Source organism: Aquarana catesbeiana, linkage group LG05, assembly GCF_042186555.1.
Source record: "Aquarana catesbeiana isolate 2022-GZ linkage group LG05, ASM4218655v1, whole genome shotgun sequence".
Lineage (NCBI taxonomy): Eukaryota > Metazoa > Chordata > Amphibia > Anura > Ranidae > Aquarana > Aquarana catesbeiana.
In genome coordinates this window covers 398,551,237-398,579,124 of record NC_133328.1, presented here as the reverse complement: position 1 = coordinate 398,579,124, position 27,888 = coordinate 398,551,237, and the positions used below count along the sequence as shown (strand labels likewise).

Below are 27,888 nucleotides of genomic sequence, written 5' to 3'. Positions count from 1 at the left end.
ACAACAGTACTGGGAAAAGGACAAGTACAGTAGCTGTTCTTAAATTGTTTCAAAGGAAATGCCTATTAGTCTTAAAGTGGTTGTAAAGGCTAAAGGTTTTTACCTGAATGCACTCTCTGCATTAAAGTAAAAAACCTTCTGCTAGAATCCCCTTAATACTTACCTGAGCCCCATCTACTGTAGGCTCCCATTGGCTGTATCGAAGGTCTTGTGAGTAGACTTTTAGGTAAGGAGGGTGTAGATGTCTATACGGTGGGGGAAGAAGACATCTGTACCGAGGTATTTCATATTTCTGACCCCCTGCACTCTGCATTATGTACTCCTGATTCCTGCACTCTGTTTTTTTTTTTTTTTAAATCATAAAAGTTTTTATTGCTCATATGAAAAAACATATATTACATTACATTGATATTTGCACCGTAATCAGCATTTCTTTTTCCCACATATTAACATATCCATCGATAAGGTGTCATAGTTTGCATTTTGGATCTTTCAGCATTCAGACTCTGTGCTCCATCTAATCAAATCAAAAACATATTCTCCATTGTCCCCATACCCTCCTCCTCCGCTCTCCAATACCCACTCACGGTGTCTATCTATCGTATCTTTAAACACCCCTCAGCAACCTCATCTGTACCAATTCCGTGGGGCTTATACCTGGCACATCCAGCCATGGGTCCCACAATCTGTCAAACTTTCCAGGACTGCCCCTGTGCTGGTAAATATATTTTTCCATTATAAGCGTTTTTCCCATATTTAGTATCCATGTTTTGCCACTAGGCGGCGCAGCAGACTTCCATCCCATCAGTATTACCTTTCTAGCCTGAAATAGCGCCCGTGCAAAAGCGACTCTCGTCACCTCCTCCGTAATCACCCCCTCCAGAACTCCCAGTAAGCAACATAATGGATCTAATGGGACAGTGACCTGGAACACCTGATTTAGTGTAGCCAGGACCTCCGTCCAGTACCTATGGAGTTTGGGGCACCGCCAGAGGAGGTGAATCAAGTCCCCAGACGCCGCCCTGCATCTGCCACACAATGGGTCAGGCGCCCTGCCCATCCTGTACAGCTTAACAGGTGTATAATGTACTCTCAACAAGATGTAAAGTTGGGATACCTTCTGCGCCACGTTTAGTGAGCAGGAGTTAACTGCTTGCAGAGCTTCTTCCCATACCTCCCCTGATAGGGGGCCTAAGTCCGCCTCCCACTGAGCAGCCGCCTTTGTGGGATACCCCTCTAACAGTGACGCTAATAACATGTTATAGCATTGTGAAATCATGCCCTTAGTCTCCAATGCCTCCTGCAATATATGAAAAACCGGTGTGGGGGATTGGGACCAGTCAGTTGCATCCCCTTGTGCTTTAATTGCATGCTTCAGTTGTAGATAGTAAAACAGCATATTGGCAGGCAGTGAGTATTTTTCTTGTAGATCTTTAAAGGATAATAATGTTCCATTACTGAAAATCTGGTGCAGATGTGTGATACCCTTGCAGCGCCATCTGTGCCCTTGTTGGATCTTGGCCAGCTCAACATATGTTTTATTTTCCCATATCGGGCTATACTTAGTAAAGCCCAAAACGTTTTGTAGTTGTTTAGCTTTGTTCCATACTTTCTGCAGCAGTGTATATGTAGGCATTTGTTTATTGGGTTTTTGGAAAAGGTGGGCCTCCAGTCCCTCAGGTATTGACTCCGCCCCTGTGCCCACCAGCATAAGTTTAGCCGATGAGCCCAGTGGGCGAGGGGCCATAGCGCCTATCAGTTGCTGCAGCTGCGCCGCTAGATAGTATATCCATGGGTTGGGTAGGGCTAGGCCCCCCCTCTCCTTAGAGCGCTGCAGCTGTTCCAGCTTGATTCTGGGGGGCTTGGTATGCCACAGCAACAGCCGGAATAAGGAGTTAACCACTCTGAATATCTTCAGCGTGATAACTACAGGCGTGTTGTGTAGCATGTATAGAAATTGTGGCATCAGAATCATTTTTATGAGATTTACTTTTCCTGCCAGGGACATCCTAAGTTTATTCCAAATATTTATCTTGTCTCTAAACCGTGACAGCAGGGGGTAGACATTTAGACTACAAAAGTCTGTAAGTGTAGGCGAGATGTGTATACCCAAATATTTAAATGTAGAAACCACCGGTATCTGGGTCGGGGGTCTCATGTTGGTTGTCGGGGAACCGTCTATAAACATTAAGGCAGATTTAGTCCAGTTGATAGTGAGGCCTGAATAGCGACCAAATTCAGTTATAAGTGACATTGCCTGTTCCAGGGATCCCTCTGCGTCTTCCAAAAACAAAAGCATGTCATCGGCGTAGAGCATGATTTTTTCATGCAATTCACCATATTGAAAACCTTTGATCTGTGGGCAGTCTCTCACCTGTGCCGCCAGGGGCTCTATAGCCAGTGCGAAGAGCAGGGGGGACAGAGGACATCCCTGTCTGGTCCCCCTGCCCAGCCCAAAGACATGGGACATTCGATCCGCCACACGTATAGCCGCCCGGGGTGTATCATACAGCAGCCTAACCCACCCGATGAACCTGGGCCCAAACCCAAACTTGGCCAGAACCGCCCACAAATATCTCCAGCACACGCTGTCAAATGCCTTATTGGCGTCAAGAGACAGCAAGGCTCTACAGCCCATAGACTCCGAGGGGGTCTGCATGTTTAGGTATAGGCGTCTAAGGTTGGTTGCCGTAGATGTTCGAGGCATAAATCCCGCTTGATCTAAGTGAACTATTGTTCTAACAATCTTATTAACCCGCATGGCCAGTACTTTTGCTAGTATTTTAATGTCGCTCTGAAGGAGCGATATAGGCCTATAGGAGCCCGGGTCTAAGGGGTCCTTACCCATTTTTAACAATAATATAATGTTAGCTCTAGTCATAGTGATTGGTAGCCTTCCCAATTTAAAGGATGCGTTTAATACTTCGAGCAGTTTAGGTAGGATTGTTTCGCCATATTGGGTGTACACCTCCATGGGGAGCCCGTCGTCCCCGGGGGCCTTGCATGTAGGGAAAGAGGCAGCCGCCTCCCTCAGTTCATCCAGCGAAATTGGTGCCTCCAGCTCCCCCCTAGCCTGGTGGGTCAGAGCTGGAAGCGTTATAGTGCTCATGTATGTCTGCAGTTCTTCGTCTGTATAGTTGTCACACGGTTTATATAACTCTGCGTAGAAATATGCTAGCTCCTCTATAATTTTCTCCGGATCATTCACCAGACGTCCCGAGGAGCTACGTATCGCTCCTATAGCGGGGGACGACTGTTGAGATCTGGCTATCCTGGCCAACAACCTACCAGTTTTTTCACCCTCTTCGTAAAAAGCTTGTTTAGTAAAGAACCGTTTACGTTCCGCGGCGGAGGACCTCAACCGATCCAGGGACTCCTGGGCCGATATCCATGCCTCCCTCGCGGACTCTGATGAGTCTAAAATAAAAGCGAGCTCCAATTGCTTCACCCGGTCTTCCACCTGTATCAGTACGGTTGCGGAATTGTGTTTTACGTCAGCAATTTCAGCTATAAATGTGCCTCTCAGGCATGCTTTAAAGGCATCCCATCTTACTAAAAGATCAGTTTGTCTTCGGTTGTCTAGAAAGTATTGTTCTATCTGTTTCGCTACTCTGTCGTGAGAGGTGAAGAGCTTTAGCCAAAAAGCGTTCAGCTTCCACGGTGCTCTAGGCAGTGTGGTCGCCGGTCTAGTAACAAGATAAGCGACTAGAGGAGAGTGGTCCGAGACCCCTCGGGGTAAGTATTCTACCTTGTGTATCACACTTAGGAGTTGGGGGGACCCCACACACAGGTCAATACGGGAAAGTGACCCATGGGTTTTGGAGAAGCAGGAAAATTGTTTTGTGTTAGGGTATTTAGCTCTCCATAAGTCTATCCAACCCACCTCTATCAGTAGTCTACTCAGAATAGTGCCCCTGTTTCCCGATGGTGGCTGTGCCGGGGGGTGTCTGTCTAGTCTGGGATCTAAGTAGCCATTAAAGTCACCCATGATCATTATTGGGACATCAGGTTTGTCAACCAGGTAAGTCAAGAGGAGCTGTAAAATTTCCCTGGAGAACGGAGGAGGTACGTACACAAACACCAATATCAATGTCAAGGTATACAACCTGCAATGCAAAAACACAAATCTACCCGTGGAATCAATCACAGCATCTAATTCCTGGTAAGCCAAGGATTTATGTACCAAAACACTCACCCCGCGAGAAAATGCAGTGTGAGTAGAATGGTAGGCCTTGCCCACCCAGGAATACTGCAGAAAACTGACTGTTTCCTTCGTTAGGTGAGTCTCCTGGAGGCCCACTATTGCTGGGTGAAATTTTTTCAGACATGTGCTTATCATGGTACGTTTCAAGGGATCAAGGACACCTCGGACGTTCCATGTCACAACTGGGGTGTTTGCCATGATTGATATTGTAGATTGAAAAGTCCTGGGTGAACCTGTTTCTTCGCCTCATCTTCTGGCCGTAAAGTATCAATGCATGTCTCGATGACCCAGACTGTCCCGGTACAGCATTCAGCGTTGTTTTGCGATGACGATCCGAGGCATCTGTGGAAAAAAGTGCGTGGTGTCTTCGTATGCAAAAGTGTCCCTCTCCTCTGTAGCAGTGTGCTCCACGGTGTAGATCTCGCCCTGTGGGTGTGAGCAGTGTTCCCACAGTGGTCAGGGGGGGATTCCCCCGTTCCGACTGTGCACCTTGAGTTGTGCTTCAAACTGGTGCCAACCGGGCACATTTTAACTGGCCCCTGCAACTGGGCCGAAACTTGAGTGTTCAAAAAGAAAGAGTTTCCTGTGGGTACAACTGTCCCACCTTGACTTTTGACTTTTCTTGGTATTTTTCTTTTAAACAAAGCTCTTGTCTCGCGTTAACTTTATAGATTAATGATATTGTCCCGCAAACTATGTTGTAGACTATAAAACGTCTAATGACTGACCAATTCTCCAGCTTCGCGTTGTGTGAGTCAGTCTCCCATATCAGCTTCTCTCCTCCTCCTTAGATCCTGTTCGTTGCGGTCCAGCCAGGCGGATGCTTCGGCTGCAGATTCAAAGAATGTGGACTGACCTCTTGCCGTAATACGTAACTTAGCCGGGTATAACATGGCGTATGCGACTTGGATCTTCTGCAATCTTTTCTTTACTTCTGCAAATTTGGCCCTTTTGCGCTGTACCTCTGACGAGAAGTCAGGGTAAAAGGAGATTTTGGTTCCATTATAGTGCACTGCTCCCTTCTCCCTGGCCAATCGAAGTATTATTTCTCTGTCCTTATAGTTCAGAAGTCTGGCCAGCATTGATCTAGGTGGATTGCCTGGGGGGAGGGGTCTCAATGGTGTACGGTGAGCTCGCTCCACCGCAAAAAGCGCGGTAAAAACATCTTTGCCGAATATGTCTTGTAACCACATTTCTGTAAATGCTGTGGGGTCCCTCCCCTCCACCTTCTCTGGGAGCCCCACTATGCGTACATTATTCCTCCTGAGACGGTTCTCGATGTCGTCATTTTTGGCATTGGCCTGAGCCACTTGCTGTAATGCACTTCTAGTATCTCTAGTGAGGGGGGGTAGTATATCCTCCACCTCGCTGATCCTTCCCTCCACAGCTGTGGTCCTCTCCCTGATCTTTTGAATGTCATGGCGCAATAGTGAAACAGTCTCAGTAAGGCTCCCAAATTGTGCTTTCAGTCCGTTTACAGACGCTGTGCAGCACTGTACCGCCCGCAGAATATCACTTAGCGTGGGCTGCTGTCCCTCATCAAGCACGGGGTCAGGGCCTTCAGTATTAAGGATCAGAGAGCCCTCTAATGGCAGCGTATCATCCAGCGCCATGGCGCCTTCATGTCCCTCAGTGTCCATTGCCATTGACTGCTGATTCAGGGGGGAAGCACCGCTCTGTCCCTGCATCTTTTGGGCATAGTATACCATGTCCCTGGGCTGCTCTTTCCCCCATTGTTTACCAGATTTTGCCGTCTTACCGCTCGGATCCTGCGCCCTGTCTGTGCTGCGGGCCGCACGCTGTGGTAAAGGTGAGCCGGCGCCATCTTGGCCTTCCATGGCCGCCACTGCTGCTGCTTCTTTCTCCCCTTTTCTGGTCATTCTGGACCTCTGGCACCTTCTGGGAATGTTGTGATGTGTCCTGTAGGGTCGCGGCGTACTGATGGGTCAGTTCTGGGTTCGGATCGGTGGCGGGTTCAGGATATTATAAGGATCAGTGGCGGGAGCTCCGTGCAGTGCGTCCGCTCACATGCCCGTCCAGGCCACGCCCCCCCTGCACTCTGTTACATACTCCTGAGCAGTGGTGGCCCTTCCATTAGGGGCGCACGGGCCCTGTCCCCCTATCCAATGCGTCTGGACCCCTGATCTACATACAGGGCGCCGGACAATGGATTCCAATAAGGGGGGTGTTTTTTTTTTAAGCACATGATTAGAGCCAGAGGCTCTAATAAGCTTCAGGGGGGGGGGGGGGCTCAGGGCGCAGAGCCATGCGTTCTGATCCCACCCAGTTGTGTTACAATAGTGAATAAATATTCGCTATTATCACACTGATTCTCTTCCCGGCCAGTCAGGAAGTGGGCCGTGAAACCCGTTTCCCGATTGGCTGAAAGGAAAAGTCATCCTATTGGCCTATGAGGAGAAAGGAGGAGGAGACATACGGCTGAGGAGACGCATGGGAATCCCGGGACACAGAGGAGTCTGAGGGAGTAAGCCTGCTGCCACCGCTACCAAGAGAAGCCTGAGAAATGGAGGAGTCTGAGGGGGGAAGCCGCCACCGTTGTCTCCACCTGTCAGCACAGGGTGAGTGAGCTGGTGACAGGGGGGTATGGTGTGGTGCAGGCTGGGGGGGGTCCATCATGGTCAGGTCCGTCTGCCACCGCCCCCCAACCGATGCAGCACCAGCCGCCACTGCTCCTGAGCCTGTGTTCTGTACATTATGCACTTGTGATCCCTTGTTTTGTGTAATATGCACTCCTGTTCTTTGCGCTCTATGCTCCTGACTCCTGAACTCTGTGCCTTATGCATTTATGACTCCTGCACCTTGTCCATTATGCACTCCAAATTTGTTTGCTCTGAGCATTAAAAAACCCTCCTGTGCTTCGTGTATTACAATCTCCCAAAATGTGTGCTCTTTGCCTTAAACACTCTTGACACCTGTACTATTACACTATATTGTATATTTCATACGCCAGACCGTTGCACTCTAAGCATACTCCTGAAACTATATTATACATTAGCTACTCCTGACCAAAGTGTTTATTGTCTCAACATGTCTACCTAAAAGCATAGAAATAGAAAAAGAACAAACACTAAATTGGTACAAGCATAATGAAATATGGGTCTGCTAATGTCCATGTATAGATAGGCACTTATGCCATGCAAAGGCTGAGCGTGTAGTTGCTTTCACTGCGACTGAGGCATTCTCATTTAGTGGACCACTCCATCATCAACTACTGGAACTTAGAGGCCAATGACAGAAAAGCAGGGCTGGGAGACACTCCAAAAAAAGGAAAAAATAGTGGAGTCAATATAGTGGAACCATTGTTTACTAAGGACTATTGGTGAGTCTTTAGACTGGTAGAATTTTTGTTGAGTTGATAAATCATTTTGCTAAGATTTATCTTGCTGATTCAGTGGTAGGGACCCCTAATTTGCATCCTAAATTTAATTTTTTTGGATGACTGGGAGGAAGTTGATGATAGGGAAATGAGTTAGATCAATCTGGATCTAGCTTGAAGTGTGGAATTTGTCAGAAAGGAGTAGGAATTAGGAGGGCCCATAGGAAAGGAAGTAGACTTCTTACAGCTTACCCTAAGCACGAAACGCACGAAACAGTCAACAATATTTGGTAATGCACAGTGGCACCCCCTTTCACCAGCCACGGCCCTCTGTGTATAATGGATAGATTCCTGCATAGCAGGAATCTATCCATGGCCGCCGTTGTCCCCCCCTAGTCAGGCGTCCGGCCCCTTTTCGGACGCCAGGCGCCTGAATTACAGCGGCGGGGGTGTTTTTTGAAGCACCTGATTAGAGCCATATGCTCTAATAGGCTTCACAAAAGATGGACTTGGTGCGCAGAGCATTGCGCAGGCAGTCCACCCAGATGTGTTATAAAAGCAAATTAATATTTACTTTTCTAACACTGAATCGCCTCTCCACCAATCAGGAAGTGCGGGTATGTTACACGGTTGTGATTGGCTGAAAGCTTAGGCGATCCTATTGGATGCCGAGGAGAAAGGAAGGAGAAGAGCAGCGGAAGCTGCCGTGATCTCAGAGGAAGACACCATCCTGCTGCAGCCTGTCTCCCCCTGCCCCGATTATCCCCGCCGGTAGGGTAAGTGCCGGTGGACCGGCAAACAGTGGGGGATAAGGTGCCGGGGGGGTGTGAGGTGCCCCGGGGGCAAACCCCCCCCAAACAAAAAAACACCAGCCACCACTATTAATGCATTAAAGGATTGAGAAGATCCACCTAAGTACACCAGTGCATCATCAACATAGATGGCTATTCTCTCCTCCAGAGTTTCACATTAGAAACAAGAAAACGAGGATGTCTGTCAAAGCAAAGGACTCCATTACATAGTGAATTTATGAACTCCAGTCTAAATAACAAGCAACATACAGACTGCTACAAAGTAGTCCTTGAAATCCCTGATTATAACCCTGCATGGTCAGGAAAAAGGTGATACTATGAAAATTAACAACTTACTACATACATTTCTGATGTGAAGACATGATTCAACCTTCCTTCTGTGGCGCATTCTATAAACCAGGGCCAGGTTATAGCCTGTCTGATCTTAAGGTGCAGTGAAAAAAAAAAAAGTCAGGGGAGCAGGTGTGAGTGTGACAGAGGTGCAGGGAACCAGTATTCCCTTTTCACTCACATGCTTTTGTACTACAAGTCATGACTTGGAAGTCCATGTATTAGGCCAGTGTTTCTCAACCTTTTTTCACCCTTCACATCAGAGTTCCCCCATTACATCAGAGTCAGCCCCCTTCACATCACAATTCATCTATTACATCAGAGACAGTCCTCTTAACATCACATCTGAGTTCCACCTGCCCACCAGTGTCCTCCACTTCACAGCAGAGTCCCCCCTGGTTAGAAATTCTATATATAGCTACAGAACAGACAGATAGTGCACAGTCCACATGGGCTTTGCTGCTTAACTGCAAACAGGAAATTTTATTCAGGAAAAAGACATACAGTTTACCATAGATGCAGATACAAACTTATAAACACTGCCATCTATTGGCTGTTGAATATATCTGTATTAAATACTGATGTACAGTAGTTGTTGCACAAATTACAATTCTGTATTCCAACACCCCTTCATATCTGAATCCCCCACGACATCAGAATCAGACCCAATCACATCAGAGTCCTCAGTCCCCTCTTTACAAATAGAGTTCTACGTTCAAATCCTCACTGTGGCTGCAGCTTTATAACAGGTGGCAGAAGGCAGAGCAGGTCTGGATGGAAGAAGGACTCCTGTCCTCTTCTGAACCCCCAGCCTGGATCAGTGTTAACCATTTCCATGCCGTGCCAGAGCCACCATGAAACCGAAGTCAGTGGTCGTGGGGGGCACAAGTTAAATCTGGGGAGGCACAGCCCACCTCAGCATTCCCAAGATCCAGCCCTGCTATCAACTTGGATGTTCAGCTATTGATTGTGATATAATTTCCCAGCATTCTTTTTGAACCTATTTTATAAGCTAGTTTTATAATTTGTGCTGTAACTGGCCAGTATTTTCTGTAATGCTAATTTATCAAATGAACTAAAGTAAAAGGACCAAGATGATACCCATGGAAATATACAGTAATTTCATTTTTACCTATAATAACAGCTTGCACATGTAGGTCAACAAGTCAAAGCCAAAAAGTAAAATGAGTTTTGAAAAGGAACACTAAAAATTTTAAACCTATCTGGGAAGCACACTTTATTGTGTCTGCAGAATTCATACTAAATCACTTTTAAAAGCACATAATAAACTGTTCTAAATCCAATCTGTTACTCAGTCATGTATCATCCGGCCTGTCATGTATGTCCTCTAACTAAAGCAGAGCTGTGCCAAAACACTGGAGCAAACATAATTTTAATAGCCTACAAAAGTAGAACAAAGGTTTTGGCTTCACATTGAGAACCTTCACCCAAAATGATTAAGTAAAAAGAGCAAGGTATCATAAAACAAGATTATATCAATTTGCTTGTTATTATAGAAATTACATAAAATCTCACATTCAAGGATTTCAATTACTTTAAATGCTCATGTTTAAATTTCCTACACAGGCTCTAAATTTGGCTTTTTCAAGATCAGTGCTCTTCACTTCCGAAACGGAGTAGGCATGAATGGTAAATAAGGATTGCAAAGTTACAGTATTAAACGCTCAGTGTTTTTAGCTTAACACATTCAACACAATAAAATAATAATTCCCCAGTAAACTATATTAAAATCCCTGCAATTTATAACATTTAATGCTGCTGGCTCTCTTAGTGTAGCTTCCCTGAATTCCTGGTCTTCACAGCAAAAAGTTAACAGTGGGCAGTCTAGCCTCCAGCCAGTCTTAGCTTGGAGAAGGGAGAATTAAGGAAGAGTCAGGTAGTGCCTTACCATCCTAGGCTTTGGTGCTGTGTGTTTATATTGATGCACACAGTGTAGGGAGCTACAACTATAGTCCCTGCATGCAAAAGTTGGCTCCATTGGACGCTGCAAGAGAAAGGAGCCACCCTGAAACAGAAAACCTGGGGTAGTGATCATAGAACCAGCTCAAACAGGAACATAGGCAAGGATTAAAAGATAAAGAATCCACTAACTCAGTAAGTGATTAGATCAGTTGTTGAAAGTGCGTAAAAAACTGAAGGTTAAATATTGCTTTAATGCTGGTAGATGCTACAGCCCTTGCTTATCATTTGGCAGCACGATACACAGTCAGGGGCGGACTGGGCTGGGAGGCAGTGGAGCAATTACCCCCCCCCCCCCCCCGGGCTGCTCGGATGCCCCGTAAAAAGGCTGTATCCTGGCCAGGGAAGACCGGGCTTCCTGGTGAATAGGAGTAAAAATTCCCCACTGCAGTATACACTTAGGGTAATATTACAATTTCAAGGCCCCCTGCTCCATATGGTGGGGTGCTCTTGATTCAAACTTCCTTACTAACTGTCCTCAAATGATTTGTACTTTCTACCTTTATGCTTTGTCATATCTATTATAGATTATTGTGACATTTTTCTACTTGGTCCCCCTTCTGCTGTATGATCTTACTGTTGATCATGCCTAGATGTGGTTTGTTGGATATTTTGTTAAAATAAAGAATTTGCAAAAAAAAAAAGTCCCCACCAGTGTCCTTCCGAGTGTGGGATGAGGACGAGGACAGAGTGCAGGTCGCCCCCTCAGCATGGATGGTGTACGCTGTTTCAGAGCTGAGGCCAGCTTGGTGGCCCACCAGAGGCTCTCCTCCACTGGCCAGCCCAACGGAGCCGCTCCAGCTCCCCATTGCAGCCCCTGGCCTCCCCCTGCCGGCTAGTTCAGGGACACAGAGTCTGTGCAGTAGTCGGTGTCCAGTCTTACCTGCCTGGTGAGCAGAGAGTACCTGGAGTGGAGCTTCAGCCTGGGATGGGTGTGGGGAGGAAGCAGGGAAGATGGAGAGTGGGAGGGGGGCCTCGTCGCTGCACCATGGGCATTAGTTGTATATGGGCAAAAGTTGCCAGTCAGCCAGTATACAGCAACATAAGAACTTAGATACAATCATACAGTATGCATTTATTGGACCAACGCTGTTTCAGCCCTGGGTTTTAAGGAATGTTTAGCAGGTATCAGAAATACATGCATACCATCCAACTTTCTGAGATGGGAATGGGTAATACCTTTTGGCACAAATTATGTTGTAAAAAGACACACCCAAGCCATACCCACGGTGGTCCATACATCAGACCAAAAAGAGGGACAACTCAGGAAAGAGAGACAGGAGGATCTGGTTCCAAAAAAAGGACAGCTAAGAGAAGAGGCTTTAAGTCACATGTGCTTCTTTTTTCAATTATTCACTTAAAGTGTATGTCCAGCTAAAACTTTTTTCATGCTGTCTGAAAGCCGTTGTTACTGTCACAGTAAATGAGGGTGAATCAATCTAACAAAGCACCGAGGAGCACTGGAACATGAGAGAGCTTCTAATGCTTTGCCACACTATTCAAAAAAAATTTTGGCTGGACTAACACTTGACAGTTAAGCTGTAGCCATCAATTTGTTTTGGATAGAGAACAATATGTCAAGTTTTTATTGTGATTACATAAGACAGAAAGACAAAAAAATACTATTAACTCATCATTTTTCTTGTTGGAAACCTGGGCAGCTTGAAGACATTGAGTCACTATGAATTCAGAATCATACCAATGTATGTTTGATATGAACATGAGGCCATCTGTCCAAAAGTTGAAGCTGGACCAGAAATTGATTTTTCAACAAAATAATGTTCCAAAACACACTAGAAATCCACCAAGAAGAAGAGCAATAGAAGATACTTTTCTGAGCTGAGAATACATGCTTGAATAGATTTTTTTAACCAGAGTTTAGTGTCGCTTTAATTGACTTCCATTGTAGAGCTGGAGGTCTGTGTTCTATGCAGGTTTACAAACCATATAGTAGATGGCTTAGTAGCAGTTTTAGAGGAAACAGAAGATGGTCACCCAGTCTTCATTTTACTTTAGAGATGTAGTCTGCGCACACATCACTGAATCTTGTATGAATCCTCTTTGTTTGAATTATTAATTAAGACACGAGCACTGTCGCTCTCATTCATCTACACTGTACTGTAAGGATAGAATTGTTCTCACACATACTCTATACTAACAGACACAGAAGTCTGCTGAGTAGGTCATGGGCAAATTATAAGTGTATAGATGAAATTCAAAAGAACCCAGTACAAGCTAGGAAATACAGCCCACTAATCATTTTTAAAAACAATGATCAATATTAAAAATACTCTCATTTCCAATATAAACACGCAAAAGCAACAAACTGCAAAAAAAAAAAAAAAAAAAGAAGGAAAGCACAGTATCTTATGTGTTTATAAATTATAAAAACAGTGTATTTTATTTTTCTCTATGCACTGGTGTTGATTTACTAAAGGCAAATAGACTATTCATTATGCAAGTGCAATTGCATTCATTTTCTGCTAAGCTTTGTGAATGTGGCAAAGCCTCACTTTGTAAAGAATATTCAGTCAGGTGCAAGTACATAAAAAGAAAAAAAACATTTTGTTTGCACATTATTGGATGATGGAAATCAGCAGAGCTTCACCACATTCACTAAGCTTGTAAAGTGCACAGACTATTTACCTTAACGTATTCAACCCCAGTATGTTCCTGATTCCCTATAATTGAAAACTTTTTTTAAAAATAGTCTTTTTACTGAAATTCAGAAAGATGGACTTTTTAGGTTGCCACCTTTAACCCCAAATATAAGAAATGAGTACTCAAAAATTGTATAAAAGTACAAAGGTTTATGTAAATTAGTTAAAATTTTCATGGCATAAAAGCACAAAAATCTCAAATCCATCAAACATATTACATTGCACTCCCTAAATAACATGGGGGCAATGTTATATTTGACCCAATAAATTTAGCACTTAGGTATATGAAATTGATTTGGGTTCTTCCATATATAGAGCCAAAATACAGGGTTCACTGATGTAGATCTCTATACGTTTTGCCAATAGGCTTCCTCTGGAGATCTTATATGCACAGCGTTAGAGCCAGAGCCCATAAAATTTCCAGTCCCCCATAAAAGGGGTGGGGAGGAAAAGGGGACCCCCAGAGCAGCCCGCAGACGTGAAGGGGACACAGTAGGGACAATATGGCTATAAGATAAGCCTCATAGAGCAATATGCAGATTCAAACAAAGAGTGAGTGGTAAATGGTGAGGGCAGATGACCAAAAACAGGGGAATAGCCAAAAGGGGATAACTGAAAGTCTATAATGACATACCCCAATAGTTGGTGAAATCCAATCACATTGCGCCTTGCACTTATTATAACTTCACCATCCAATTTGTCCAGTAGCGGTCTGTAATGAGACACACCAACCCCCATTAAAAATGGATGTCCATCCTTTTTTTACTGAAATTCAAAAGAGCATGTAATATTTTGCATGCTTAAAGTGGAAATCCAGCCAACACATTGTTTTACTTTTTGACGGTGTGAGTAGGGGTTAGAATCCCCCTCAGGTTTTTATTGCTATTTTCAGTAGAAGAGGAGATTACCTCCTCACTTGCTGCCCAGTGACAACATTGTCACTTTAACAGGTGTGGGGAAATAGACAAGAATAAGGACAGGCTGAAAAAATAAAAGAGGTTACAACCTTCTACCAGTCTACTGAAAAAAGCATTTTTTACTGCTGTTGTGCTATTGTTAAACAGATTTTTACCCCGAGTTCTAGAAAGCCAGATAGAGGTTCTACCCATCTTCTATGGCTCTGAAACTGAAAATATTTGCTGAAATTTCTGAATTACTTGTTAAAATGCAAAACCTTATCTCAAACTACTTCTATATGGTAAGGCATATATTAATTATTTTGCTTGTTTATGGTGACTTGGGCTGTTGCATTACTTGCAACCTCTCTACTTTCTGGGCAGTAAGGAAGACCATCATAGCGATGGACAAATAGGAACCTGCATCATGTGGGAGTGAGCAGGACCAGATTAAATCTTTCTAGATATAACAGCCTGGGATTTGGGCATCCTGGGTTGCAGATAAATGCATCTAAAAGCATTATGGCCAGCACTAAGTTGTGGAGCCTGTCAGTACCATTTGGGAACTGTCATACAGTAAATCCAGCTTTCACAGACTCAGTAGGCTTTCCTATACAGTTCTTAGAATTTAGTTTTATAATCTCACACACATGATTTTTTTTGTTTGGCTCCTTTAAGCCTCTATGCTTTACAGGGTCTGCTCTGTATAGGGTTTACATGTGCAATTTAAAACAGAGAGAATAGAATATACAAAGATAATTAATGGTTGTGTATTGCTTGGGTTATATAAAATGTTTTGTAACATCACTAGCCTCTAAGTGTACCTGTAATGCCTGGTACACAGGGCCTGGTACATACAATGAGATTATCGGACGAATGATTGTCCGTTTTTTCTTTTGCATGCTAGTCTCATATCGAAAAGAATTTATGAAGTTTTATAAGGCAGTGACGAAAATTCGTGTACAAAAGAATAACAATTTGGAAGTGATGTCATGTGTTGTAGTGTATTTGTATTACATTTTCGAATGACAACTGTACTGATTGAATGAAAATCGTACAAGAAACATTTTTGTGCTTGGCCCATTAGATCATTTTGCATGAATTATCATGACTGACTCTCGAAAGCTGTGTACTAACGATCAGATTATCGTGGATCGGTTCGAAAGCGGTATATTTTGTACGATTGTGTGTACAGGTCTTATATCTCTGCCGTAACCTCCGTCTCAATTTCCTTCTTATGTTACTAACCACATTGCTCATATCAATAATATTCCTCACTTACTTATACAGAGACAATAGCTTGGTAGCTAACTAGAGTTTCCAGCAACGAATAAACTCTAATACTGGCCATACACTATACGAAAAGTCGGCCGAATCCATTTTCGAAAGACGAACATTCGGCCATGAGCGCAAACGATAGTGCCATCATGTAACGACCAATAAATCGTTCCGTGGACATAAATGAATGCATTTTTTGTTTGTTTTTTTAAATATACCTAGTGCAGACAGTTCGGATGGGAAACACATTAACCTTTCAATTTATCGTTCGGCAGAAAATTTCCAAACCTGTCCATCGTTTTTTTGGCTCAAAAACGACCTAACGATTATCAATCTTGTGCCCACTAAGCGGCTGAAAAACAAACAAAACTGTCTAAATGACCGAATTTTGGACAATTTTTCATATAGTGTATGGCCAGCATCAGTAAAAAAAACACACAAACACATTTATTGCACCAACACATTCCAGGCTATATAGGGTTGTGAAGAGCAAGTCCATATTTTCAACAGTTATCTCTTGTTCAAATGCAGATAAGCTACTACTCTGATTTCTAGAAAAAAAAAATCCTGTATACTAAATTTTAAAAAGTTGCAACATCTTTTTGCAGGATAACTTTTGCAAACAATATTGTATGTGTTATGATAATGTTTAGTGTAATGTTTAGTTTCTTTTTATTTCTGATGCTTAATTTATATTGCTCTCCACACTTACATGCACAGACATCCTCTCTTCAGCTTCTTCTGGGTTTTGGGTCTTCAGCCATTTTGATTGGCTGGCGGGCAATGAGGTAACTTGCACACATGCGTACAGGAGTTTATTCATTCTGGCAACAAGGTGTGCCAAGAATGTATCCTGAGTTGCTGGTGTGCGATGCAGTGTACAATCCAAAGAAGATTGCGAGCAGGCAAGTTTATTTTTTTTGCAGAACAGACATGTCTTTTCTGCAATAAGGCCCGCCTGCTTGTATTCTTTTTTTCTTTTTTCTTTTTTTATTTACTTCAAGATTAAATCCTCTTAAAAAAAAAAAAGTTTGTTGCAATTGCTTAAACACCCCTGACAGTTTTATGTGGCTTGTTCCAACTCCTATCGCTGTCACGGTTGCTGGACAGCTTGATCTGCATGTAAATATGGAGAAAAACATAAATAAAGGCATGCAAAATAAAGAAACTAAATATTATGTTGTATTCTATCAATAAAATGTAGTTATCAGAAAATATATTTCTTTATAGTGACCCATAACCACCGTAAAATGCCCAATACTACCTGTGTTTAAACAAACTAAACCACAGCTCTATAATCCTCGCTCCTTTGAGGTCTGAGGATCAGGACTTCCTCTCCATTATAAATGGCTGGGAATAAAAATTTCCTTTTTAACCTTGTAATTTATAAAACTAATTTAAATATACTCTACAGCGTGATAATATCATAAATCATAGTCAGTTATATTTGACTGTCTACATTTATAGAAACCGACCACAGTACTTTTCTTTAGGATGACAAGATCTGCTTCTGACAATTCATTTCCAAATACAATAACCCTGAATGAATTACTGGATGTTCTGACATTTCAAATATCAGTTGATCATTTACGCATCAGTTTATTGTAAATATAAATAGCAAAAAAGGATCGACTCCTAACATCCAGCTCATTAAAGTCGAGTTCCAGGAAAAAAGACAACTCGGTCTCAAACAATTGACCACCCCATCCCCCACCCCTCGTTTTTGGATATTTATTTTTATTTTTTTGTCTTTTGGGTACCTTTTTTTCATTTATTCTTCGGAACTTCTGTCCTATTTCGCCACGGCGAGGTACATTACTTCAGCGATTGCATCCAGGCCCCCTCCTCCCCCCGCTGCCCTCTGGGACCTGTGTGTGTTCCAAAAGATGATGGGACCATTCAGAAAGCTCTGCGCAACTCGCGCATGCACAGTAGGAAACTGGCTGTGAAGCCTGAAGGCATCACTGCCGGTTTCCCTGAGTTGCAATGCCGGCGACTGCACCCAAAGCCAATGGACGGGTCGCCTTGGGGTGCCGACATCGTGGGCTCACTGGACAGGTAAGTGTCTTTATATTAAAAGTCAGCAGCTACAGTATTTGTAGCTGCTGACTTTTATTTTTTTTTTTTCCCAGGCTGGAACTCCGCTATAAACTCTCCCAAACTTTTCACTTATTTATATTACCATTGCTTTAAATCCACTGACGAGAAGAGTGTCTATGTTCCCCTTTAGCTATGAAATACTCTTGGATGACTACAGTATAAAATAGGTGGGAAACCAAGAATGCTGCCTCAGGATTTCATTCAAAGTTCTTCAAAGTGTGAAGCAAACTGTGAGACCCTGATCACACCAACATGCTAATAATGTGATATCCATGTGTTAAGTATGAATAGAGACTGCACTAATAGAGTCTCTTTCATGATGAAGGTTCATTAAATGGCTACAGCATAGTGCACATATAAGATACCCATAGAAATGAAAAAAGATCTGTATGAGTAGCTGCCGATGTCTATACAGTAGTATTTGTGATTCCTTGCTAACAGCGCATTCACACAGGTGTCCACAGGTGTAAAAAGGGAGGGTTCTTTGCAAGTCCCTCATCCACTGAACACTCCCCAGAAGTGGGGCCTGAACAGATACGAATGAACATTTAAAGCATTTCCTTTGCTTTAAGCTCATAAGGCTGGTGCAATCATGGCCTTTGAGTTCCTGCTGCCCTTCACATTAAGTCAATTAGGACAAACCTTCTTACAAGCTTCATCTATTCCATTTCATGGCACCCAAAGGATATGCAGAACCTTCATTGAACTAAGCAGAACCAATAAGGTGCCTGTAGAAAAAAAGAGCAGATGATTGTGTTTATCCAGCTACAGAGGGTCTTGGCACTCCTGTCAGCAGCCCCTTTATCATATTCTCCTTCACCCCATTCCGCTACAGTAGGCCATAGATTGACCCACACATGTCCATAGGTGGCCAGATATGGAAAAATACAATTCAAATCACAGATTGTAAATAATTTACTTTGGTGCTGTCTGTCCTGGTACAGGGTACTTTATATTGGATATAGCACCAGACGTTGATCCTGTGACACTTATGCTATGGACACACGATAGGATTTTCCAACAACAAAACCGTGGATTTTTTTCCGAAGGATGTTGGCTCAAATTTATCTTGCATACACACGGTCACACAAATGTTGTTGGAAATTCCGAACGTCAAGAACATGGTGACGTACAACACGTACAACGAGCCAAGAAAAATTAAGTTTAATAGCCAGTGCGGCTCTTCTGCTTGATTCCGAGCATGCGTGGACTTTTGTGCATCGGAATTGTGTACACACAATCGGAATTTCCGACAACAAGTCTTGTTGTCGGAAAATTTGAGAACCTGCTCTCAAACATTTGTTGGCGGAAATTCCACCAACAAATGTTCTATGGAGCATACACATGGTTGGACTTTCCGCCAACAAGCTCACATCGAACATTTGTTGTTGGAAAATCCTATTGTGTGTACGGCCCATTATTCCTGCCAATGGCAATTCAAAGGCTACTATGAAGCTATGGCTTCCCATGGTTTTATCAAAGTATAAATTAATCCTTACCTTGTAAACCAGCCCATTCAGTTTAAAATAGAAAAACATAGCAAAATATTTGTGTGTGTATATATATATATATATATATTTAAAGCATTTCCTTTGCTATATATATATATATATATATATATATATATATATATATATATATACAGTATCTCACAAAAGTGAATACACCCCTCACATTTTTGTAAATATTTTATTCTATCTTTTCATGTGACAACGCTGAAGAAATGACACTTTGCTACAATGTAAAGTAGTGAGGGTATAGCTTGTATAACAGTGTAAATTTGGTGTCCCCTCAAAATAACTCAACACACAGCCATTAATGTCTAAACCGCTGGCAACAAAAGTGAGTACACCCCTAAGTGAAAATGTCCAAATTGGGCCCAAAGTGTCAATATTTTTTGTGGCTACCATTATTTTTTTAGCACTGCCTTAACCCTCTTGGGCATGGAGTTCGCCAGAGCTTCACAGGTTGCCACTGGAGTCATCTTCCACTTCTCCATGACGACATCACAGAGCTGGTGGATGTTAGAGACCTTGCGCTCCTCCACCTTCCATTTGAGGATGCCCCACAGATACTACACAGATAATAAATAGGGTTTAGGTCTGGAGACATGCTTGGCCAGTCCATCACCTTTACCCTCAGCTTCTTTAGCAAGGCAGTGGTCATCTTGGAGGTGTGTTTGGGGTCCTTATCAGGGCCCTGCGGCCTAGTCTCCAAAGGGAGGGGATCATGCTCTGCTTTAGTATGTCACAGTACATGTTGGCATTCATGGTTCCCTCAATGAACTGTAGCTTCCCAGTGCCGGCAGCACTCATGCAGCCCAAGACCATGACACTCCCATCACCATGCTTGACTGTAGGCAAGACACACTTGTCTTTGTACTCCTCACCTGGTTGCCGCCACACACGCTTGACACCATCTGAACCAAATAAGTTTATCTAGGTTTCCAGTAATCCATGTCCTTAATCTGCTTGTATTCAGCAAAGTGTTTGTGGGCTTTCTTGTGCATCATCTTTAGAAGAGGCTTCCTTCTAGGATGACAGCCATGCAGACCAATTTGATGCAGTGTGCGGTGTATGGTCTGAACACTGACAGGCTGTCCCCCCACCCCTTCGACCTCTGTAGCAATGCTGGCAGCACTCATATGTCTATTTCCCAAAGACAACCTCTGCATATGACACTGAGCACGTGCACTCAACTTCTTTGGTCGATCATGGCGAGGCCTGTTCTGAGTGGAACCTGTCCTGTTGAACAGCTGTATGGTCTTGGCCACCATGCTGCAGATCAGTTTCAGGGTTTTGGCAATCTTCTTATAGCCTAGGCCATCTTTAAGTAGAGCAACAATTCTTTTTTTCAGATCCTCAGAGCTTTCTTTGCCACGAGATGCCATGTTGAACTTCCAGTGACCAGTATGAGTAAGTGAGAGCGATAACACCAAATTTAACACACCTGCTCCCCATTCACACCTGAGACCTTGTAGCACTAACGAGTCACATGACACCGGGGAGGGAAAATGGCTAATTGGGCCCAATTTGGACATTTTCACTTAGGGGTGTACTCACTTTTGTTGCCAGCAGTTTAGACATTAATGGCTGTGTGTTGAGTTATTTTGAGGGGACAGCAAATTTACACTGTTATACAAGCTGTACTCTCACTACTTTACATTGTAGCAAAGTGTCATTTCTTCAGTGTTGTCACTATAGAATAGATAGAATAAAATATTTACAAAAATGGGAGGGGTGTACTCACTTTTGTGAGATATTGTATATATATATATATATATATACACACTTTTTTTTATCATTGGCTGTGCAGGGGGGGGGCATGTCAGCACAAGTCTTGGTCATTGGAGGACAGGCAGGCTGTTCTCCGAGCACAGCCGAACACAGCCAGAAAACTGACCATGCTCAGATGGATGTGCTCTCATGCCTAGCATGGTCAGTTTGAAATAGGAAAGTAGGGGGACTGGCACGAACACTAGCTATTTCACACATAGGAAGCAATACAAAAAGAAAAGGATACCTTTTAACACAAGTACATGATGCACCAGGCATATATCAGGAATATGAAATGCTGGGGTAACATATTCTTTAAGGGAAACAAATCTGCTGTTATGTATAAAGTGCAGGTACCTAGAGGATACAGCACATCTGAAGCAGCCTGTGGTCTTTGTTGCTATGGCTACATTTCAAAGCTGGTCAATTCCCCACTGCCTCCCACATGGTCCTATGGGCCCTTAAAGGGGTTGTAAAGGTTCATGTTTTTTCACCTTAATGCATCCTATGCATTAAAGTGAAAAAACACCTGGCAGTCACCAGCCCCCTAGCCCACCTGTTTTACTTACCTGAACCCCTTCATTCAGTCAGCGTGGACGTGCTGTCTCTCTCTCCATGGGCTCCCGGCTCTTGATTGGATAGATTGATAGCAGCGAAGCCATTGGCTCCCGTTGCTGTCAATCAAATTCAATGACGTGGGCTATGGGGGGCGGGGCTGAGTCCTGCAATCGGCCTCTATGGACGCCGAATGCCTGACTCGGGAGCACGCCCGTAAGGTAATCCCCCGGGAGAGCGCTTCTCCCAGGGGGTTATCTGATGCGGGGAGCTGCGAGAGCCGCCGGGGGACCCCAGAAGAGCAGGTTGCACTCTGTGCAAAACGAGCTGCACAGTGGAGGTAAGTATGATATGTTTCAAAAGGGTACATAAGTGTGGTTAACAAATATACAGAATTTAACGTGGTTGGCAGATATGTTTAAATAACACACTTGTTGGAAATTAAGTCCCAAGAACATCTACTCAAAGTATACATATCTGACATATGCTGGTGTAGAAAAAAGTCCATGAAACATCCGTTGAAGTATATGTATAACAACAAGAAGTGCAAAAAAATATTAGTATCGTGTTGATAGGAGATCCACCACCATATATATGAGAGGGGGGCTTACCAGAGCAACTGGACACAGCTGGGTGTACACCCACTGTGTCAAATAGGCTTATATGGATGAGGATCCCATATAAGCTTATTTGACACAGTGGGTGTACACCCAGATATGTATACTTTGAGTAGATGTTCTTGGGACTCAATTTCCAACAAGTGTGTTACTTAAACATATCTGCCAACCACGTTAAATTCTGTATATTTGTTAACCACACTTATGTACACTTTTGGGATATATCTACATTGTATGTCATGAGTCAATGTTAGTTATTATTGATTTTCTAGCGCTGCACTTTCTTTTTGCATTTTATTATTTTTACAGGGTTTTGATCACTTGTTTGTGCTAGCTGCTCACGTTCACTTTTGACAGCGCGATATTCACATATATAATTTTTTCACAAGTATGATATGTTTGTTATTAAAAACAAAAAAAAAAAAACCTTACAATCACTTTAAAGCTCAACATTTTAATTTATATACAGTGTATATATATATATATTCCTCAACAGACACAGAGCATATAAGTTCTCAAAGATCACAACAGAGACTTTGAAGTCAAATTTCAGCCTGTTGCTAACATTTCAGAAACATTCTATGTGGTTACAATAGAAGGCTGCCAGGCTGCCAAGATTCTGCTTCCAAAGAAAATAAGGCCCCATTCACACCTGTCAGTTTTGTAACTTCAAGCTCCAAAAGGCTCAACAACCAAAATTATTGTACCATATATTTTGTTCACGTATGAGCACTCCGATACCTGTATTAAGCCTGATGCTTGAAAAGCCTCATGAGCTACTTTTTAGGCAGATGTGGACGTTTTTTGGCCTCACAGACTTCAATAGAAACACCTAGAAACACTAAAATCTAGTGTTTTCAAGTGTATTTCATGTGTATTTGAGCCTGTAAGAACTGATCTCCTTCCCCTAGCGCAGGGGTCTCCAAACTTTCTGATCAAAGGGCTGGTTTACTGTCCTTCAGATATTGAGGGGGGCCTGGACTCTGGCCCTTAGGAGTAGAAAATTCCCTGGCATCAATGGGAGTAAAGAATGCCCCATCATTGGTATCAGTGGGAGGAATATTGCCCCATTGTTGGCATTTGATGAAGACATAGTACTCCATTATTGGTGTCAATGGGAGGAATAGTGCCAGATTGTTGGTATCAGCCCCTGTACTCCATCCCCCCTTCAGTTTTTTAGTGATATTGAAACTGAAAGCAATGGAGCAGCACAGATTGTTCAAAATAATTTGATAAATAAAATATTTACAAGTAGCATATTTGGAAAACATGAATGCCATTCATATCTAAAAACACAAGGGTATGTTGTCCCTCACAAAGGTATTCCATTAAGAGATTAATAAATGTAAATAGACAAATGTAAATCTCTACATTTTTTATGTAAAATGTCTGAATATAGACACTAATACAGAGGAAATGGCTGGGCTTCTGCTCTGGAAGATACTAGCCAGGTTTCATTTTCATTTTGTGACCTGTAGTAAGAAAATGAAACACGGAATCTTATTGGTTGGTATGGACAACGCCTACACACATCTTTTCTCATACATAAGCAATTTTCTGAAGTAGCCTGGACAAAATAGGCTGGAGATGTTTGTCTTTTCTCCTATCCTACTTAATATATAGGTTGAGCTGGCCAATTTTAAGAGTCATAAGTAGGAAGCTGAGATATGCCGGAACCAGGGGCGGACTGACCATTGAGCCACTCGGGCACTGCCCGAGGGCCCTGGGCCACTAGGGGGCCCCATCAGGGTTGCCAGCCTCAGTAAAACCAGGGACAGTATGTATAAATCTGTGTTTTTTTTTACATCTGTCTGTGTATACTGTGTGTACATGTATGTGTATACTGTGTGATTGTATACTGTGTGTGTGTATACTGTGTGGCCCCATAATCTCTGATTGCCTGGGGGCCCCATAATCTCCTATTGCCCGGGTGCCCCATGAGTTATCAGTCCGCCCCTGGCCGGAACCAAGCAACCAACAAAAAAGTCGTTAGGACAGTAATCATGAATGGATTTACTGGTGAGAGTGAACAAATTTGGTGGCTTCTTAGTGCTTATACCTGCAACATTCATAAACTGTGTATTTTCTATGTTAATTTTGAAGTCCAAAGGAAAGCCACTAAAATTATGCACTGAGGTACGATCAGAGTATATAAAATGTTACATTGTTTATGGACCCAGTAAATCATTAACAAGTATGTGTATAATTTTAAGCACCTTTAGTACATTGTCAATTTGCCAGTATATTTAAAAAAATATGTCATTAGAGAACTATAGGGGCCACCAAGTCACAGATCCAAAACAAACATACAGAGGTAAAAGTCAAAAATAATTCCCTATCGCTCTGCTTTTTTGGTTGCAGCCTAAGCATCAGCGTACCAGTCAGGCAACTATCATCTTCAGTAGACCTCAATACTGATAGCCTATGTATGTCTCTTAAAACAGGTTTCTTAGACCTATGAATGTACGTAAAGGTGCAATTTCCTGGGCAGGTGCATTTTCATTCCTCTACATCAGTGGTCTCCAAACTGCGGCCCTGGGGCCCAATGCAGCCCTTTTTCTTTATCCGGCCCTTGAGGCATTTTTCCTGCTACTGAAAACAACAATGGTTCATAATTCCTTCCACTGACACCAACAATGGAGCATTATTCCTTCCACTGACACCAACAGTGGGGCCCTATTCCTCCAACTGATACCAACAATGGGGCACTAGTCCACTGACGCCAATGATAGGGGATAATTCCTTCCACTGACAACAAAAATGGGGCACTATACCTCCTAACAACACCAACTATTTTCCCCTAATACCTAAGATCTGGCATTATTTACACCCACTGCACCATCTGGCCCCCCTAAAGTCTGAACTTTCTTTAGAAAGTTTGGAGACCCCTGCTCTACATGCATTGACATGCGCCTTTAGAGTGTTTTTGAATTTAGCATTTGGAGTAGGGTAAACAGCCATTGACCAAGCCTTGTTAATACCTGTTACCAACGCATCAAAACATGTTATAGTCATTTATAGGTATGATTGTGTGCAGAGGTGCATTTTTTTGGGCAGGTGTATTTTCCCACCTCAGTGTGCATTGATGTTCATCTTTAATGCATTTTTTAAATCTAGAGCGGATAGGGATTACAACCATTAACCAAAGCTTGTTAATGCCTGTTGCCAATGCATCAAAACACATATTATAGCTATTTAGATATATGAGTGAGCGTAGAGGTGCCTTTTTTTGGGCAGGTGCTTTTCCTAACCTCAGTGTGCATTGATGCTTATCTTCAATCCATTTTTAAATTTAGAGTGGATGGAGCTAACAACCATTGACCAAAGCTTGTTAATACCTGTTGCCAATGCATCAAAACACCTGTTATAGCCATTTAGACATATGAGTGTTTTTTGGGCAGGTGCATTGATGTGCATCTTCAATGCTATTGACCAAGGCTTGTTATTACCTGTTGCCAACACATCAAAATGTGTTATATACGTTTGAATGCTCTGCCATTCACTTCTAATGGCCTCCCAAGGCAAAAAAATGCAGAAATATCTTTATAAAACACACTGCACTAATGATGTGGGAACAGACTCAACTGAAATAATCAAGACTCATGCATTTTAGCACTTTAGATCACGTGACGCAACATTGTAAATGGACCCTAAATCTGAATTCTTTATATTATCTATGACCTGGCAAACCAGAGGATGTCATAAGAAAAGTATAATTTCACCCCTAATGTTCAGATCCCTATGAGGATAGCCTAGGCCTTGACCTTTCTAAGAATTCCTTTCTCTTCCGCTAATGCCGTGTACACACAGGCGGACTTTTCGGCATCAAAAGTCCGACAGTCTTTCCGACGGACTTTCGACGGACTTTTGACGGACTTCTGACTGACTTCCGAACGAACGGACTTGCCTACACACGATCACACCAAAGTCCGACGGATTCGTACGCGATGACGTATGACCGGACTGAAATAAGGAACTTGATAGCCAGTAGCCAATAGCTGCCCCAGCGTTGGTTTTCGTCCGTCGGACTAGCATACAGACAAGCGGATTTTTCGACTGGTCTCGAGTCTGTCGGAAAGATTTAAAACATGTTCCAAATCTAAAGTCCGTCTGATTTTCGACCGAAAATGTCCGCTGCAGGTCCGATGAAGCCCACACACGATCAGATTGTCCAACGCATTTGTCCCGTCTGACCAGTCCGGTCGAAAAGTCCGCTCGTGTGTACACGGCATTAGGCTTTCTCCAAATGTGCACAATTTGTTTTGCTCATGAAAGCACCAATGATTACAAAGAAAACATAAATTACATTAAAGAAAAAAAAGTAACTGTGTTACCTCCCCGCTATAGATATAATACAATTTGTACAGATTCCAAAAGTGGTACATGACTGCGTACTGTCTAAGAATAATGGGTGATGCTGGTCACATGCTCTTCTCATGGCTAAAATATAACAGCAGTATATAGTGCAAACTGAATGAAATAAAACAGGTTATAAAATGAAGTCACTATGTAGTGCATTGCGAGTACACGCATTTTCGCACGTTGTCATGCTTCGCACTTAGGGGAGCCCAATAGACTGCCCTACATGTGGCACGTGGAAGGAAGCTCGTGCACCTTTTTGAGCTGCCAATAACAATTAATAGGACCACAAGCGTGATGCGCATTTTTTTGCACGGGTCACGAATAAACGCATAATCACACAGTTTTGTGTGTGTTCATCACCTACTATAGCGTGAACGCAGCCTGACATTTATTATCCACAAACATAAAATAACAAAGAAAACATCAAAGTAAACAAATCCAACTTTTTCAAATGTATACGTAGTGCTATCAGCAAGAGAGATTTTCACAAATCGCGCAATCATTATCCTCAGGGAGTAAAACAATTCCCCCTTTTACCCAGGCGCCTACATAATTCCTCATAAACTACAAATCAAACTGCAATGTGGATTTCAAGAAGGCCTTGGCAGCAAGAAAAAAAAAAAGGGAGGGGGCGGGAGGGGAGGGAGCCAGTGGTCACGCTTGATGACTTGAACCTTAATGCTGTCTATCAGAGGCGGTAATAGGAACTGTCACTTGTATTGACCCTAAACATGAAGATCATCCAGTGCACCCACAAGATCAAAGTCCCCATACACCCCCCTATCCCTGATGATGCCAGGGATTGCACCAGATCCCCTCCACAGTCACACCACACATGATATTACCTGTTTTCTAAAGGCTGGGCTGATGCAGATCTGCTGTAAGCCAGTATTAGCAATGGCAAAGGAATAGCACAGATGCAGAAGAGATGGAGGAGGCACATAAACACAGGCTGCGGTTCAATCCCTGTGTGTGTCAGTCATGAAGCAGAGAGATGGCTGTGCTTTCCGGCATCTCCAAATAAAGACAAGTGTTGTGGGGGCTGCAGGCAGGGCAGAAGGGGTGGGGAGAAGGAGGACAGGGATGGAGAGATGGACACAGAGCAAGCTGCTGCCTCTCCACCATGTATGTGCAGTGCAGTCAGCACCAAGCAGATGGGGAGGAAAAGCTTATTCACTGTGACAGCTCAGAGACAACTGCAAGAACTGCCTTCTGCCTTCAAATCACTTGGCTTCCTGTGTGCGAAAAGCACGAGTGAGCATTCGCCAACCATTTCAGATGCCTTTTTTTTTTTTTGTTCTCTGATTCAGTGGAAAAATAAGATGGTTAAGGTGGCCAAACATTATACAATTTTCTTGTTCAATTTCCTTTAGATTTACCTTCAACGATGTAGTGCAAGGGCCTTCCTGATGGCATACAAATTGAAAGTGTTTAGGTTTGACCTCATATTATATGGTTTTGATAAATCTAAAAGAAAATTGT

At 43.0% G+C, this 27,888-nt stretch overlaps 1 protein-coding gene across 2 annotated transcripts in view; it reads right to left on the bottom strand.

Annotated features, from left to right (window-relative positions):
• The window catches only part of CAP2 (cyclase associated actin cytoskeleton regulatory protein 2), a 212,310-nt gene extending 184,689 nt beyond the window's left edge, over positions 1-27,621 (bottom strand). The window contains exons 1-2 of one of the 2 annotated variants that reach the window (XM_073631112.1): positions 27,252-27,621; positions 13,958-14,035 (exon numbers count right to left, since the gene is read on the bottom strand). The gene's annotated coding sequence lies outside the window, so the exon portion shown is untranslated. The remainder of the gene's footprint in view (positions 1-13,957; positions 14,036-27,251) is intronic. The other variant, XM_073631111.1, reaches the window with a different exon arrangement.
• Between the last annotated feature and the right edge of the window lie 267 nt (positions 27,622-27,888).